At 32.7% G+C, this 18488-nt stretch overlaps 1 protein-coding gene across 2 annotated transcripts in view; it reads left to right on the top strand.

Annotated features, from left to right (window-relative positions):
* The window catches only part of LOC116167227, a gene marked incomplete at its 3' end in the record, with an annotated part of 118169 nt that overhangs the window by 11022 nt on the left and 88659 nt on the right, over window positions 1-18488 (top strand). For both annotated transcript variants that reach the window (XM_031482500.1, XM_031482501.1), the window contains 1 exon segment: window positions 3857-3899.

Here is an 18488-nt window from a genome sequence, read left to right as displayed (position 1 = left end):
GGCCAACTGTAACGAAAATAACACCTTTTTATTACAGTAAAAGTTTTATTATGACAATAAAAAAACCACGATTAGTATTTAGTATTACTCTATAGTAATATAGTAGTATAGTAATTCACACATACTCGTAGGTAATTCCAATTCTTTAACTTTGGGAATTTTTTGTGATAGGTACCTACATTTTAGAAAATGCTCGCAAGAATTCAGTGTGTGAGAGTCCTTTCATAAGATAAGGTGCATATTAGAGAGTCCGTCACAAAGGATTTTGATAGCTAAAATTTTCCCTTGGCGGCCGTAGAATGCAAGCAAGCTATCTAGCAAATTTGCAGTTTTTGTTAGAAAGGTTTTGAACTCGTCCAGCATTCTCGTAATGTTTTAGAATTTAGTTTGCTTGACATTATGCATAGGATGATGGAACGTTGCCTTAAGTTCCGAAATTGATAACCATAGGAAAATATACCTAATTATAAGAATTCTATTCAACGTGCATTTTTAATTACGTAATATTGTCTAACTAAAAAGAACAGTAGAAGCCGACTCCAGAATTGATCAGTAATGTATGGCGTGAAATTAAATATCGTCTAGACGGTTTACGTGCTCATGTGGAAATTTATTGAAGTTGTCATGTGTTGTAAAGAAAAACTATTTGATATTGTCTTTTCAATAAATCCGCATTCATGTAAGTACACCGATTTGTTAGTTTTCTATTCACCTACGAAATGTAGTCTTAAATAATTGGGCGTCTGAAGCTAGCGATCTTAAAGCGGGGACGTGTTTTTTTCGTTTTTTTGATTGGTTGTTTGTTCTGGTCGCCATTTTGGGGCTAAATTACTATACTTTGCTACAGGAGTTTGCATTTTTTGCGTATTTGCGAAAATCGGTGAATAAAGGCGCTTAAGCTTAAATTTTATATTATGGACCTTCGTTCTATATATAAAGATATAGTTCGAAAGATTTGGTCATGCTCAATTGTACACTACTTGAGTTGGTTTAAATTTTAACATTATTGCTGAAGCACAACGAATATTGATTTTATACAGGGTAATTCAAAATAGAGCACAAAGATTTTAAGAGCGTATTTACCAGCCAAAAGTAAGAAATTTTGTTCATATAAACGTATGTCCTAACTTGCTTCGTTTTCTAGATACAGGGTGTAAAAATTTTGTAAAAAGCCGGTTTTTATTTATTTTATTACCACCAAAGGAAAGCCCTTATGACGACCAATAAACTGCTCAAACTTTATTTAAATCGCCTGACAGGTTTTTGAATAATTGATAAAAAACCAATTTTTTTAAAAAACTTCTACACCCTGTAAACGAAGCAAGTTAGGACAAACGATTATATGAAAAAAAATTCTTATTTTTGGCTGGTAAATACACGCTTAAAATCTTTGCACTCAATTTTGAATCACCCTGTATAATGAAAATCGCAATTTTTAACTTTATTGCGTACATTGTTCCTAGGCTTCCTTGTTTAAGAGATTTAATTTGACCCCTGGCTTTCTTTAATTCGGCAATAAAAAATGGGAACCTAAAGAAATTTAAATCGTAGAATTATTTAAGAGACCTAATGACAGCTTTAACGGTATGAAAATTTGCTGAATGTTAGTACTCAAAGAAAATTTTAAGAACTCTATTGTCAGGTAATTAAAAAACAATCTTTAAAGTTCGGCAAAATTCCGGTATCACTTCCGGTCTAACCGGAAATTGATGCAATTCTCTATTTTTTCTTAGAGCAAACAAACATCGCGCATTCTGACAGCACACGGCACGCTAAATTTCATAAGTTTTCTAGACATTGAAACACGAATTTCTCCATATTATATATCAGCAATATGCATATTTTATGTTGTCGTACAGTAAATTGATTGCTCTTTTGAAATATCTTAAAAAGACATGCATTAAATTTGAAAAACAAAAGTTGCTTCAAATTTCGGTTAAACCGAAAGTGATACCGGAAATTTTAATATGCCATCGGATAGATCGTAATGCCACAAATTATTACTGACAAATTTTTCGCATCTCGCCAAATAAAAGAAATATAGAGGTGACACTCTTATTTCGAACAGACTGTATATGGCACATTTCTAAATTATCCACATTTTGTCTTACTCTAGTGTACCTTTTTTAATCACGGTTTAAATAAATTCCTGAATACGTCTACGTGAAAACTGTTAACACTTCAATTTCCTTTATAAGATTGAGCGTATAACAATTTTCTTTCACTGGTAGGAAATTGTGCAGTTAGTGGACTAGAAAATTGCTAACTTAAGCTTAAAATTACACGTATCAATTTTTTCCTGAATTTTAAGGACATACCTACCAAGTTCTCAAGATCTTTCCGTCGCAGTATCGTTACGACTTGAAACTTGGTCTCCGTTTATGTATTTTTAGTACAATCTAAACTTTTAAGGAGTTATTCTTAACTTTTGTAATTATTTTTGGAAGACGTTAAATCTGAAAATTATAAATTTGGAAAAGTATAAATTTAAGGGACAGAAATCCAGGATTTTAATGTAATGAAATATGACTGCCTATACAAAAGTTCGCATGACCATTATTAAAGATTGATTTTTACTATAATAAAGTTTCAGAACTCAAATAAATATAAACCTCTGGATTGCTCCCCTGTTTAAATAAATCGGTGATACGCTTACCCTTTTTGTACATTATTCCGCGCTTAGCTATCAAATTGAATTTCTGCTCCTTTCTATTGCTCAATTTGTTTAATGTCAAGTCGAGGTCGATAATGTAATTTCATTCCATAACCCTGTTAATATTTGGAGTAGTTTAACTTCCCTTCACGTCCAGATTTGTTCAACCAACTTAAATGGATTTCTATTCTCGTATGCTCGAAATTGGAATGGACTGGCTGTCGATTTTTGTTTGCTCACTTACTTTTTCAATTTTACCCTTTATGCTCGAAGTTTAACATTGGATGAACCCATTGTGTTTAAATCAAAGGTTTCTCGCGCGTGCGAATTCAAATGTCGTGGTAGCGGTGTTGGTCAAGTCGTTCTCGTCATCTATCATGAATGCTAAAATGTTCCACTATCCTTGTCTAACGATACTGGTTATAAGTAAACGGAAAACCTTTTAAAAGAAAGTTTGTGATTTACTTTCCCTTTCGTTTGTGTTTTCGACAGTCACCTTGAGAATGGCAGTATTGGCATAGGCGTGAACAGCAGCAACTTTGGCAATCTGGCGATTTACTAGCAAAGGTGCACCAAATCAAATTCGTCGAGGAAGAATTGATGATTATGTAAACTCCAAATCATTTCTGAATGGCATCAGGATAGCAAAAAATTTATGACCAAAACAAATCCTACATCTTGAATAAAACACTTTATTGAGTATATAGAATATACGGTCAAGGGGGTTGACCTCGTAAAACAACGGTAAAAGTTTTACGATGTCGTACCAATATCTAAAAGTTATATATTTGATCGTACTCACAAAAAAAAGGTATTTTGAGAGAGTGAGCAGCGCGTGGACAGCGTACACACCTAAACTCCTTAATTCAAATGGAGTGCGTCGAAGTAACTTCTGGGCCACATTTTACAAAAATCAAATTTGTTAGAAGACGTTAAGATAAACTGCAAACCGGACTTTAAAGGAATGGCTTTAATATATTTTCGTGCAGATTTGCGGAAACTTCCTTTTTATTATGATGACCAATGGCGTTACTCATTTCCGAACGCTGCAAGAAAGGAAAATGGGAAGTTTACAACAATTTGATAATAATAATGATTTAGGTAAAAGACCGTTCAATAATTATTAATCTCTTGTAATTCGGTCAGCGGATCGACTTTTGAAGTAGTTTTTTATCGAAACTAATACTGTGATTTTTCTTACAGGTATGTCCCCTCCTTTATCTTTGAAAATGGTCACGTTACTAAGGTAAGTCTTTATTATGGTTTGTGTTTAGAAAGAAGCTCGATACTGCAAAAGTCAAACTTTTACTTTAATTTTCAGTCTCCGGCTAGTTAGGTACGTGGTAAACAAAATACGACACTTAGCTGTCTAACAAGTCCTTCGCCAAATCCAAGGACACCTCTCTCCTTACCTTCTGAAAAAAACGAATGACGTAAATGAATTTCGCTTAATACTTTGTTGCAATTAATTCCGATTATTTAAAAAACCACATGTTTCGATTGACATTAATGTCACATCCCGTAACAACTTAAATAGCAATTATAATTTTGCCATCTTAGCTTCTACGAGAAAGATCGCAAATCGTGTCAATTCCGAAAGCTAACGAAGACAAAGCAAACCAGTATTTATACTACGAGCAAAAATCATACTTGACCAAAAGTCCTACACTTAAAATCAAGCTAACCGTCACACTAGCTCTATAATAAATAATAATAATAAGCCATTTATTTGTACATAAAAAACAACAAAATATTTTTCACTTTAAACTTAAAAATTATTACACTACAAATAAATGTATAAAATCTACGGAGTTTCATTCACACAAACATGGGTACATTGGACATTAAAAAGAAAAGAGAAAAAAACCACTGAATTCATACCTGCAGCAGATATCTAAGTTTAAAAACTTGTTAATATCTTTTGTCAGGTGCAAGGTGAATAACTTGATCATAGAATTTAAAAAAAAAAGAAAAATAAAATTTAAAAAAAAACTAAGAAATGAAATAAAAATAAGCTAAAAATAAAAATAAATAAAAGGACTAATAGTTAAATTAAATTTGAACTAAAAGAATGTTTCGAACCTCTTGTATACTCATTGAAGCACAAATTTTTTTTACATTTTTCAAAAATGATTTATTCGATAGAATAAAAAACGAGGAGATATTGTACTTTAGTTGAAAATGGTTACCTATAGACCTTGATTACATGAAAAGTGAAGTTTTTTGTGCAATTTGTTTGTTAACTGTTATATTGTAAGATAAACTTAAAGTTTTGAATCTTGTAGTGTAGTTGTGAGTAGGAACATTAAGCAGTGTAGACTTGCTTTTGTAGATGTATTTTAATAAGGTGAGTATGTAAAGATGATAAATAGAATACAACTTAGTTTCTTTAAAGAGTTGTTCTGATGATAGCATTAACGGTTTTCGAAATAATATTTTTAAAATTAGTTTTTGGACAATAAACAAACGACTCATGTAAACATCTGGTGTTGACCTCCATGTTAATATCCCATACGATATTATAGATTGACATACGCCGTAATAAATAATTTTCTTGGAAGCGACACTCATTACACTGTTTATAGATTTAAAAAGATATATTAGTTTCCTTAATTTGTTGGTTAGGTATTGAATTTGAGTATCCCACCTTAGGCGGCTGTCTAACATGACCCCCAAATACTTCACAGTATTACATTTATTAATTTTTATGTCACAATTACATTGTCTCATTGTGCAATCCTTTACGTGTATGAGCAAACTGTCTACATTATCTACAGTGTAAGAGGACTTTTGGTAGTTTAACGTTAAGATGTTGTTATCTAGCCAGTGTTTAATTATGCTCATATGACCTGAGGTTGTATCTATTTTTTGAATCTGCCGAGACAAAGAGTACTGTATCGTCTGCATACGAGAACAACTTAGCATTTTGCAGTGATAAATTCAATAGGTCGTTTATATATATTATAAAAAGTAAAGGTCCCAGAATAGATCCTTGAGGAACTCCAAACCTTACAGTCTTTTCAGCACTCATCGTCCCATCAATTCTTACAGCTTGTGTTCTATTGTAAAGATACGATTTAATAAGTGAAAGACTAACGCCATATTTAAATAATTTATCACATAATATGTCATGAATCACTGTATCAAAAGCTTTAGCAAGATCTAAGAATACTGCTAGACAATACTCAGAGTTATCAAGAGGCGTTATAATTTTTTTAACAAGGTCAGTCAGCGCATCTTCAGACGATTTATTTTTCATAAATCCATATTGTGATCCTGAAAGAATATCAAATCTTTGGAAGAAAGACAGTAATTGTTTGTGAATAATTTTTTCAAATATTTTTGACAAACAACTGGTTAGTGCAATTGGTCTGTAATTACTTACCTTGGTCTTATCACCACTTTTATGTAAAGGTATTATAATTCCATTTTTTAAAACAGTAGGAAAATATCCCTCAATAAGACAACGATTGTATAGTGTGGATAATGGTAGGGTGACGGAATGTGCGATGTACTCTAAGAAATATTGTCATAACCACCTGATACTTATAGAGTTTTCTACGTCTTTATCAATGATTGGACACCATGAAAAAGTTTTTGTAACAAAAGAGATGGTATCTTTGTAAGTTCCCGAGGTACTGACACGAGAAGCTAACGTTTCGGGAACGGATACGAAGTAGTCATTAAAAAATTCCACTATTTCACTCATATCCTTCACTACGTATCCATTCTCGTCAACTATTCGTTTTATAGGGACTTTTGATTTTTCTATATTAGCTGCCTTTTTGGTCGCTTCCCATAGTTCAGATATATTTTGAGTATGTGCAATATTATTTGGAATCATCTGTTGCCCATCTTTCTTCTTTTTAATTCTTTTGTGTTTAATAATAGTAGTAGAAGCAATAATTTTTTTGCAGACGTTTATAAAATGATTAAACGATTCTTCAATGAGCAATAATTTTAGAATATCTCAATTAAATTGCTGGAGGAGTGTGTTCAGTTTACAGTAGTCAGTTATTTTAATACTTTTTAGCATTTTATCGTGTTGACATCTTTCTTTGACTAATTGAAATTGTAGCTTTAGTGCTATTGGACAATGATCAGTAATTTGATCTGTAATAATAAAAGATGTAGCAATCACATTTTTATTTGCACATTTGAGAAAAATGTGGTCTATGCATGATTGTGAATCACCAGATATTCTTGTAGGCTTGTTGATATATGGAACAAATGAAAATTCACTCAACAAATTTAAATACGATTCTGTTACATGAATTCCACAGCTTAATAAATCTATATTTATATCTCCGATTAGAATTTCAACACAGTTTTCGATATGATTTTGAAAATATAATTTAAGAGAAGTTAAGAAGCAGTTGATATCATAAGATGGTGGGCGATAGATGCTTGTTATGATTATTATATGATTGTGCAGTTTTAGTTCTTGTATAACAAAACCCATTAATCACAATGTTATTAGAGGATTGTATAATTGTTGATTTAATATATATTATTACACCGTCATTTTGGTTTAGCTTACTCGCGTTGTAATAAAGATCATAGCCATTCAGTTCAAAGTATTTTGTACTTACTCAATTCCACGTCTCGCTTAGTACAATCACTTGCATGGAGTTTAGAAGTGGTTTGATACTTGCTAAATAATCAAAATTTTTTGCAATGGATCTAATATTTGTGTGAAATATACTAAACAATTCACATTTCTCATTTTTCACGGAGCTCGAAAATGATTGCAAATTAATATACTTATCATCGATACCAGGCAATTCATTTGCTATTTCTAGCATTTAACAAAATGGAAAAAGAAAAAAAAAACAGAAGACAAACAATAAAGAAACAAAAAAAAAACAAAATCAAAAATAAATGATAGTGATGAAAATAGAAAATTTAAACTATACGTAATGCGTTAACAATAAACAAGTGATTGCATCGTTCTCCCATAGTTATATTTAAAAAAAACACACACAAAAAATAATCCTGCTGCATAAATAGTAAAGTAGCAGTAATAAAATAAAAACAAATAGAACAAAAAGATTCAGTTCTATAATCATATACCTAATTATCACATAAATTTTTTTACAGTCTCTGGTCCATAAGAAAGCATATTTTAGTTCTTCTTTTTTAATTTTTGCTAACGAAAAAAGTTGTCGATTTACACTAGTTAGCGATTCATTCACAAAAATTTTGGAAGAAATGGAATAGCCTAGCATGTTAGTATTTAAATTGCGTAGAGCTAGACATTTCGTTAGAAAATGATTTTTGTCTAATCTTCTGCTGAATTTTATTATAATCGGACGATGTTGACTAATTTTATTGGGGTTCGCTTTTAATCGATGGGCTATATCAATTAAATCTGGTTGCCAGTTTTCGAACTGAATTGTGGCTGCAAGTGTGTTTATAATAAGAATCACATTTTCATCCTTTAGCTCAGGAATCCCGAAAACGATCAGATTATTAATATGAGAGTATTGATTTAAGTGATTAAGTAAGTAGTCTTTTGCATTCACCTCTTTTTTCAACACCATGACTTCTTGGCGTAACTGATCCACCTCTCGGGAAGAAACGTTTAGTTTTTCCTCAAGAACTTTGAATTGGCCACCGAGATCATCAACTTTTTGATTACATTCATTTAAGGATTTTTGTAAACGCGACTGTTCTAATTTAAGAGTGTTTAATAGTTCGGTAGTTTGTTGAGAATTTGCGATTAAAATGTAATATAATTTAAATACCCCTTACCTTGCGAAAAATCTGAAAAAAGACTTGACGCTCTGATTTGACTGCAGACGAATAAATACGATTTCCACAAGTAATTAAATATATTGACAAACTAAATTTCTGATTTAAAATATTGATTTGTTTTCTATAATTAGAGAAAATACAACTCTTATCTCGTGACCACGTCTCAGTTCTAATTTTCCACTTACTTAACTTCAACCAATAATAAATTTAGGGCAATTTTATACATGAAGTGTTTATACGCACCTTATAGCTAAATAAATTTTGAATTCATTCAAAGAATATTATTACTTAATTGAAATGCAAGTTTCCAAGTAATAAAAAATAACCAAAGGCGCCCTCCAAGAAAAATTGACAACTGGATCGCTTTTGGGCTGATACAACTGAACTTTTTTGTGATTCGCTCTCGTATAATTGTTTCTCGTTGTATGGAAATTTTCAGAATAATGAATATTGTATTCATCTCAACCGTATGCAAAACTTGCATCAAACTTTTAACTTTTACCTTAAGAAAAGGCCTCGTTTTACTACAACTGCTTGTTTTTTCAACTTTTTTCCGAAATCGTACAACACCTCCCAACTTTTGTTAACTGCACAAATTTGAAACCGATTTATGTAGCTAGTCCATATCTGTAAATCCAAACGCAATCATGGATAACTGATCTGAGCACTTGTTAGTTTTGAAGATATCAGACTGGAGCCGAATAGTAATCCGACAACAAACCGCTATAGAATGGGCCGTAGATTTTTAATAAAAGAGCAGTATGTAGCTGATCTCCAAATAAAATCGGTAACCTAATAACACGTAGTTGGTATTTCCTTGGCATAAATCTCCACAGAATGAAAGAAAATCTATAAGTTTCGCACTTGTTATGCTATGTACGGTGAGTTCGTTAAATCGCCTATTTCTCTAAAACGAGCCGAGATGAGAGGATCGTGATGCGAATTGAATTTAAATTATCGACGGTAATAGTTTAAATTGTGAGAACAACAGCGTAATGGACTTTTGGTTTTACACGGGTAAAAAATGAAAATGTCAATCGAAATTCGAGCACGTACCATAGCGCTTACCACCGCCTTCTTCCGCCCGATTCCTTTGAATGCAATGCGCGTGGCGTGAAAACTGATAAATCAAATTCGTTTTCACTTTATCTCTTAGCCGCAATGGATTAGTTTTATCCGGTGCTGTCAAACAAAGATATGTTGCTCCCTTACGGTTACATCTATCACTAAAAACCTACCACTTTTCAGAAGAAATGATTTTTGGTCTAATTACAATTGATGGCATTCATATTTTGTACGATGAATTTCAAAACGAATCTGTATTTGTATGCAAAGATTATTTCAATTCAAACTGGATATTGTTCTTCGGTTAGCATGTTTGGGTAGTTTTTTATTTAATTCTTAATGCTTTCATTTACATATTTTGGTTTCAATGAATTTTCAATTGTGACCAACGTTTGTAAAGGAGACGTCAATTCGTTCGTAATTCTACATCCTTGTAAAATGGGCTACCTTTTCAACATGGCATAATTCTAATCAGGATTTGTTTAATCGATAACTCATCGATGGGTGTAACTTGGATGTACATAATGTAAATCGAGCACAATGTTGGTGTTGAGTTTCATTTATCAACGTTTTCATTTCGTACAAAATGAAATACGAGTTTATTTTTTTTATTAAATTCATTCTAGACGAGTTGTGTAGAGTAGAGCCTGGGGTAAAAGGTAGATCGTTTGCAAGTATTGTAGAACTGTGTCCCAGTTTGGTTTAAAATATTAGATCAACTCATTTTTTATTTGGTATGCAGCAGCAAACGTCGATCGATCTCCTTTCAAAGCGAAGACTTGTCGGAGATGACAAACGGTATGCGGCAAAAAAATTGTTTGTACAAAATTCACCTTAAAGATAATTAGAGTGAACTCAGTAATTTGGAAATTCTCTTTAACAAACCAACTTGAAAAAAAAACTAATTTCCTCTATCAAATCCAATTCTAATGGGTTCATGAATAAGAAAATTCATCTAATACAAACGGCTTCAATTTACCCATAGATTGGAATCTTTAAGAACACAATTATTTTAATTAAATTGTCATAATGATAAGCAACCCTTAACTTTACAGAAATAAAAAAGTCCTTCAGTGGATGACGATGTTCATATGAAATATGGTGAGGACGGCCCTCCTTCTAGAGACAGTAGTTTGGAAATTAACAATAGAATTTGTAGATTGGCTCCTTCGCGACGGATTTCTATGACGTCTATAAATCGCAGCGAGCATGGCTTTCTCTCCACTACAGTTATGTGAACGGTTTCTTAACATGCTCTTGAACTTTTTTATCCACACCGAAGGAGGAACTTATACAGCTTATTCTTATGCAGCCAATTTTTTGTTCATGCGAGCTTTAGAACAATTTTACTGTTACGAATTCTAACGACAAGGTCAATTTCTTTTGTTTCTTCGCGGCGACATAACTGTACACCGAAAATACTACACCGGTACGCTTAATTGATTTATCCTCGCCAGCGTATGGTCGTAATGTATACGACGGAAATGTGTTTAATCAGCGTTACAGTATTTTCTTTGTTTCCTAACTGCACAATAATTCCTCATTGGTTGTAAGTTCCAAAACAAACACGTTTAATTAATTAAATTGGAGGAGTTAGCTTTTTCCACAATAAAACTCGGGATAATCGCCTGACACTTTCACGTAAACCAATACCCTAAATAAAAACTTGACGATATACCAAATTTGATAGTATTTTTATTCGAATTTTCTAACTTGGTTCTACGGTGCTCGAAAAATATTAACTTTGGCTCTGTTGAATCTCGGAACGAATTTTTTTTCGAGCCTACCTACGAGCTTCCCCTTTGTAATTTGTTTACAGAATCTTTCCAAAATTGCTGTACTTTCAGCTGCACGGTTGACGCTCCGTAGTCCAAAACTGAATGAATTCAAAAATTTCCCCGGAATAATCCCTACCTAGTCTTTGTTAATTAATTAAAGCTTTTTTCAAGATGCCCGAGATTTATGCTGTTCCTCAAGAGAGCCTCGCACTGATACTAACGTATAGGCGATGATTTCACAATTCCGTAATTTAGCGCCAGCTATTCTTTTCACAAAAAACCTCATTAGAATAAGTTTACCATGTGCTATCTCCGACACACTGGAGCCAACAATTTCCAAAAGCAATTAGAAGGTCAATGCGCTACAGAAATAAGATACGTAAAAAGAAAATATGATCGCTAACTTTAAAATGGACTGAGTTACATTTACTAAACTTTTGAAATTACCAAGCCTATACTTCGTTCACCCTGTACATTTTCTGCTACCATAATGATAACCATGCGCACCCCTATAAATCTCCAAAATGTCCACTTTGTTACTTCAACTAGGTAGGCATTCTTTAATAGTAAAGGTCTTGAAGCAATGGCCAATCTTGTTATGAAAACTGCGAAACGCACACACTTATAATCATTGGGGAAGGGCTAATACTGACACAATTTTAGAAAAACTGCATGGAAAGATGGTGCAATTTGTTTATAGGGTGCTAGTTCCGGTTTAAATTTAAGCATTGACTAATACAAAATTTGAAAAAGAGAAAAGTTGCATTGATTTCCAATTATTCGAAATTGATTGTTGGTTATCACAATTTGGAACCCTCAAATGAACAACAGTTTTTATTAAAAATAAGCAAAATTTTCCGAATTAATCATGGGCAATTTGCACATAGGTTGGGCAAGGTTGAGATTTCCCTTCAGTGTCTCTTGTCAAATTGGCTACATTTCGTGCAAGATAAAGGATTAATTATAGTTTGTCCCAGAATTAGGAAGAGTCATAAATTACCCGGGTACAAAAGAGTATGATTTTTTTACATAGAAGCGGACAAGACCACCAAACCAGAGCTATTTGAAATGAGAAATTTGAATACAGTCCAATTTCTTGGTTTTGCGTTTAAGGCACCGTGTAGGGTTTCTCATAAATTGCACCTACATTTGGCAACGTAGGAATTTTGTGTGTGGTAATGTTTGTAGCAGTTATTTATTCCCTTCTAAACATAAAATATCACTATACGCTACCCCTACGTTTAGATTTAGTTTTCTAAATTTATAACGTCTTTTTTATACATTTTCCCTAACTTGTTAGAACTCGTTTGGAAGATGTGTAAAACTTATACCATTTACATGGTGACTCAATGGTAAATTTGTTTTTTCCTTACAATCAAACACAAATTTATATAACAAAGAACTTATGCATATATTCCAGTAGTTTTCATTCTGCAGTGACTTTTGTAGGATGCTCGTTCAATAGTTGAACCATTTAATCTAATTAAGGCAGTGTTATTAATTGAACACAACGACCCCTAACGGTGGTCTACAAAAATACGCGTAAGAAAATATAAATGAAGTTAATGGTGGCCCCCGACGTCGTCGCCGTCGTTGCTTAATTCTGTTGACATATGCCGATCACTAAACCGAGAATTGAAAGCCAGCATGAACAAAATCGACAAACTTGTTATGCGAAGACTTTAAAAATGGATTAGGGATGTTCTTTTGCGCAGTTTTAAGCTTTGCAATATTTTAAGAATTACTTACTAAGAGATTGGAAAAGTAAGTTTGCACGATAAACTCGAATCCAACAACGTTATGTTTGCTATGCAAATAGGAGTAGGTAATACTACAAATAACTTTTTTACAATTTTTTAACTACAATAAAATCGGCCTTTTACAAAAAATGTAAACGACGTAAAGCTTATGCAATCTAAAGTTATAAATTTTGGCTCAACTTCACGCTAGTTTAAATATAAAGGGAGAGATTAAACGCTGAGTTTAAGTGTCCATAAATAATCAACTCGGCAGCAGAAAATTCTTTAGAATCAACCTTCATCACTTTTCATCCCCTTAAAAATCGACATTTTGAGTTTTATTATACTTTCCTACGCCAAATAATCGAGGAAATTGAATTGAAGCGGCTTTGAATAATTTTTATTAAGGAGAAACCGTTCATGGTAATATTTGGCCTATCAATCACTGCTTTCACTTATCTACCACAAACCTCAATAATAATCGATGAAGCGATGAAACTTTGTATTTACTGTATTGTACACCTTTTTCGCAATCTAGAAAACAAAATTGAAGTTTGAAGCAGAAATGTTTCCCTTCTGGGTAAAATAAATTAATGATCGTAATGAGCGCACAAAGAAACTTTACACGGCGCACTGCTTCTTTTATACGAAGGTTTATTTTGCCAAAGCAACGTAGGATGAAGAAAAATTGTCCTCGTTAGAATTTTTTAAAGGATTTTCACGACATACTTTCGGGAAATTTATCACTTTTGTTTTTTACTCCCAAACAAACAAGAAAATTACAGACCGTTACTGCAGATGTTTATGTTGGAGAAGTTGTATAATATAGATATCGAAATTTTCTTTGGAAAATGTATTCTGTTATGTGGCAAGCTTGATCTACGTACTTTGATTTTAGTGAATTGCCTTGGTAGAGCACCCTCTAAAATGCGACCACTAAATAAAAACGAAATATTCTTCAGTAAACCGTCCCAAAATTTTTCAAGTATTTATGATGGACCCTGAAGCATTCTAATTGAAAGCATTTATATTTTCCTTTATAGGAGGTAAATTTGTTTTTGAAAAATCATTTAGAAAATCTAGGAAACTTTTTTACAGGGTTACTTCCAGATGCTTCTGAAGTCCTTCAAAAGCTATTGCGATGATCTCTTCAGAAATTATTCAAGGACTCTTCAAAAACGATACAAGGATTTTAGAGATTGTTTTTTTTGCAAATTTTTTCTGTTATCCGTGTTTAAGTTTTTCACAGTCTTTGAATGCTTTTCAAATCTTCATCAAAAATATTCTTCACGAAACTCATTTTTCAGAGATTGCTCAGAGCCTGCTGAATCCTTGGAAATAATAAACTTCATCTAAACGTCATCATTAACATTCGGAAGATCTCCAGAGAATCTTTTTGGCGGTCTCTAGTGATGCTTTAAAGTATAGCGGATCGAGCTATGAAGAATATAAAAATTTGCTGTGGCTTGCACAGATTCCACCTGTACTGGTATTTCGGTTGCAAATTAGTGGTTGACAATTTCTTTTGCTTTTTTTTATTAAACGGGAAATTGTAACGAGAAAACTGTATCATAAAAATTGTTAAAAGTGCCTTCGCGTAGCTCTTAACCCCCTATTAAACGTTACCTCTTCTTCTCCCCTGGTTTACACAAGAGGTCTCCCCTAGGATCTCCCATCCTTAATCTGAAAATTGACCACAAATGAGTTCTTTGACTTTATACTGTCCAGTAAAATCAGCAAATAGGTATTAAGGGTGGTTTAAGGATATGTCTCCCTTTTTTACATTAATTTTCTTTTACTAAACTTTTACTTGTCACATATTTGGACCCCTAAAGTTGAATTTGCAATAGTCATCTCTTTTCTTACTTCTAATTAACTTATTGATTTGAACTTGAATTGCTATTACTTAAATACCTTTACACTTCAGACGCACATAAATTTTGATTTTTTGTTGACAATATCTTAGGAATGATGATTCTTAGGCAAAAAAGTATAAGTACCATTTTTGTAGATAATTTTATGATCTACAATATTTGTCTGAACTATATGTTTGATAAAAGATTCCGTTTTCCAGTAAAATCCAAAGAACTGAAAAGGCGCAACTATAATGTAAAATTGCGATGCATATTCTCCATCTCATTCGCCGAAGCTTCCAGCCCCCCTCGCTCCCCGTCCACAGTGGAAGGGGTATGAGTGTGGTAGACGTGGGACTCTGATGCTAAAGCGTTGCTCAAATAACAGAAAAAATGATACACCTTTTTACAATGGATCGTAAAGCTTTGGATTGAATTTGTTCAAAATACAAAAATACGACTAACCTCTTTATTTACAATTTTTTTGATGTGGAAGATCTGGAATTCTTACGGCCAATTTTGTTGAATCATCAGTCTGGGGTAGCTGTCAGGTGCTTTCAACTGGAATGCTTGCTTATAACCCACTTCCAGTAACTTCTAAACAATTGCTCTTTGGATTGGAAGCTTTGACGATTGATTGGAAATACAAACTGTCTCCGGATGCTAATCAGTACAATTTTGTTTCGGAAAGGGTATTGGCATACACACTTAATTTAAATGTATTGTTATTAAAACTTGATTTGACGTTTAGGACAACTCTTCGATAAACTTTTACACTGATTGCATTTTTCTTAGCAGCACGAATAATGAACTTGAATACTATTTGATTTTACTAACAGTTTTCTTTGTTGTAATTTCGTTTTACACATCACTAAATCCAACTCCCTTTTACTTACTTTATTACACGGCGCCAATACGCGATGAAGTTTTTTAGGGATGATCGCGTTTTTGTTATAAATTGACGAACTGTGTCCCACAGTGGAATGCGTAAATATTCCTTTAATCTTTTGCGATTGGCAAATTCAGCTTGTTTTTTCCAAGGAATGCTTAGTTTGCAACGTAGCAGGAGTAACTTAATATGACCTGTTTCCAGCGTGTAAATTAGTACCTACTAAAATCCGACAATGGGGCGCCAGAAGCAGGAAAATAATATCAACAGAAATTAGCTAATGAAACTAAACAAATTGACGCAAGAAACACAAATTCGTAGGTAAAATGTCATTAGCACTCAATATCAAGCTTCCAAATTAAATAAATACAAAATGACGTTCTAATTTTTTCCTAATTAAAATATACTCGCGGTCCCCGATGTAATTGGAAAACTTTGGTAGGGCTTTAAATAAATAAGCGGCTTTTAACATCTAATCCTGATGAATCTCGCGTGCCTTGTACCTTTTCACTCTAATTAAATCATTATATTGTATTTCAAATACATATACAACGAACTAAGTTTGAATTTGGACCTTCTTACATATACTAATTGTCATAACATACGATTTTCACAATTGACAATAGCTTCTGAAAAAGATTCTGAGCAAATAATTTGGTTCAGTTACGGCAGAAATTGTAGAAATCTGTTCGTTTTCATCCTTCGTCTTAAATGACATTTTGAATTCTAAGTCAACTAAGCTCTTTAAGTTAGATTACTTAGAGTTTAAAATAGGCTTCAGTTTTAACTAAATGAGGAGCTACAGACGCTACAGTGTATACATTTTTTTCTAGGAAAAAATGATCTACCGCAAGGATTTTAATTTTTCTATGCAATACCAAACGCCAAGTTAATGTCCGAACATTGTATGTAAAAATATGCAAGCCAAGTATATTCTTTTCGAAAATGTACTCATTGAATTTTTATAGGCGCCTCCTTACTTTTTAGAATTGGGAAGTATGAATTTCGATTTGTTGAGATAGGTATTTGTTTGTTGGTTTTTTAAAGTTAAACCACCCCACAACTTTCCTTGTAAACAACAATCTGACTGGACTGAAGTAGCCTTAAACTAAAGTTTAAGTATACTGTGTAAAAGTTAAGGGAACAATTAAAAAAATCGCAGTATAGGTACATGCCTGAGGTGTAAAAGGTGTCTCTGAAAAATCTTAGACGAAACATGTAATGGAATGTAAAATAGGGAACTTTTAGGTCTCTGTCGATTTTCATTAAGTCTCTTCCTCCATATCTTACGTAAGAATTCAGTTAGAAGCAAAATCAATAGGGTATCTGAACTGTACAACACAAATCCGGCCATATCTCGAAATTGTTTTTCCTTTGCGATTAACAAACCTCTCCGCTACGGAGAAACACAGAATAAAGATAGAACTGTGTAGTTAGATTAACTTTTGTTTAAGTAAAAGAAAATAAAGTTACCTACATCAAAATGTAGTCACTGTACTGCATATTTGGGACCAAATGAAAACGTTTGAAATGCAGATTATAGGCCACTACAATTCCCACTGTAACATGAGCAGGGAATTGTAAAGCCATTTACAATATTAATCAAATGTTATAACTTTTGAGCTTAATCTTGAAAGTCAATTAAGAAACTACATTCTTGTGGATAAGCAGATTAATTAAACCGGGCCGTTATTCACATAAACGGCTGCGAATTCTGGTTTCAAATTAATCACTTCAACGTGATTTGCTAAATTTGATTAAACAAATTAAGATTTATTATAGGTACCTGGAGCGTGCTATTGATTGAATTTCAATAAAGAAGAAACCATTAATTCCTCTCGCAATTAATTGATAATGCTTGGAGTATACAACGCATTGAATGAGTATATGGTACCAATTTTTCGCGCTTTTGTGTTTGTGAAATTGGGGAAAAGTTGACAAATCTAAAGCAGAATCTCCTTTGATACGTATTCAATAATACTCATTTTTCTAATTCTTTTATTTTTCAGGAAAACTAATAGAAATGAGCGATTTCGAACGTATTATTAACTTAGCTTTAATTTGATATGGGGATGCCTTACAACTTATTTTTTTATTTTAACACAATCAGCTGGCAGCATTATGCAACATCGGTTGTTTCATAACACTGAAAAAAGGCGAATTACCGAATTGAAACCTAAAATATTTGTGTTTGAATTCATCAAACTTCATAGCTACATATTCTACAAGTTCCCATTTTCTTGTAAAATTCTTTAGGTCTACATGTGTAACAGGCTACTCTTCTTTCAAAACTAACTAATAAAGAAGTTATTTTGGATAGCTCACAGTAATGACGGGATAAAAACGAGTTTCTAAACGTATCATCGTATCTCTGAAGTTAACTGAGTTTTTATCATTACTGTCCCGTATTTTTGCATATCCTATTTTGTGCATTACCTATGTAATTAATGTAATTGCTAGACGTTTGTCGTTTAAATTAACAGAAGCATTGTATTTGGAAGTTAAAATGTACCTTTAATATGTATATTACCTCAAATGTACCGTATAGGAAAGTTATATCCATAAAATAGCTACTACTAAACTTTGCTATACGTATACGAGTAATTAGGAAATATAAGCTAGGAGAACTGTGTGTTGAAAGTGTGAGTACAACAGATACACAAAAGGTAAATCCCTCAGTAAAATAATGAGCTAGAGGTTCACATTTTCATTAAATTAATCCAGGTTAGTTGTCATCCAAATGAGGTACCAACC

This window comes from Photinus pyralis, unplaced genomic scaffold (assembly GCF_008802855.1).
Source record: "Photinus pyralis isolate 1611_PpyrPB1 unplaced genomic scaffold, Ppyr1.3 Ppyr1.4_LG3b, whole genome shotgun sequence".
NCBI lineage: Eukaryota > Metazoa > Arthropoda > Insecta > Coleoptera > Lampyridae > Photinus > Photinus pyralis.
This window is presented reverse-complemented; position numbering and strand designations above follow the sequence as displayed.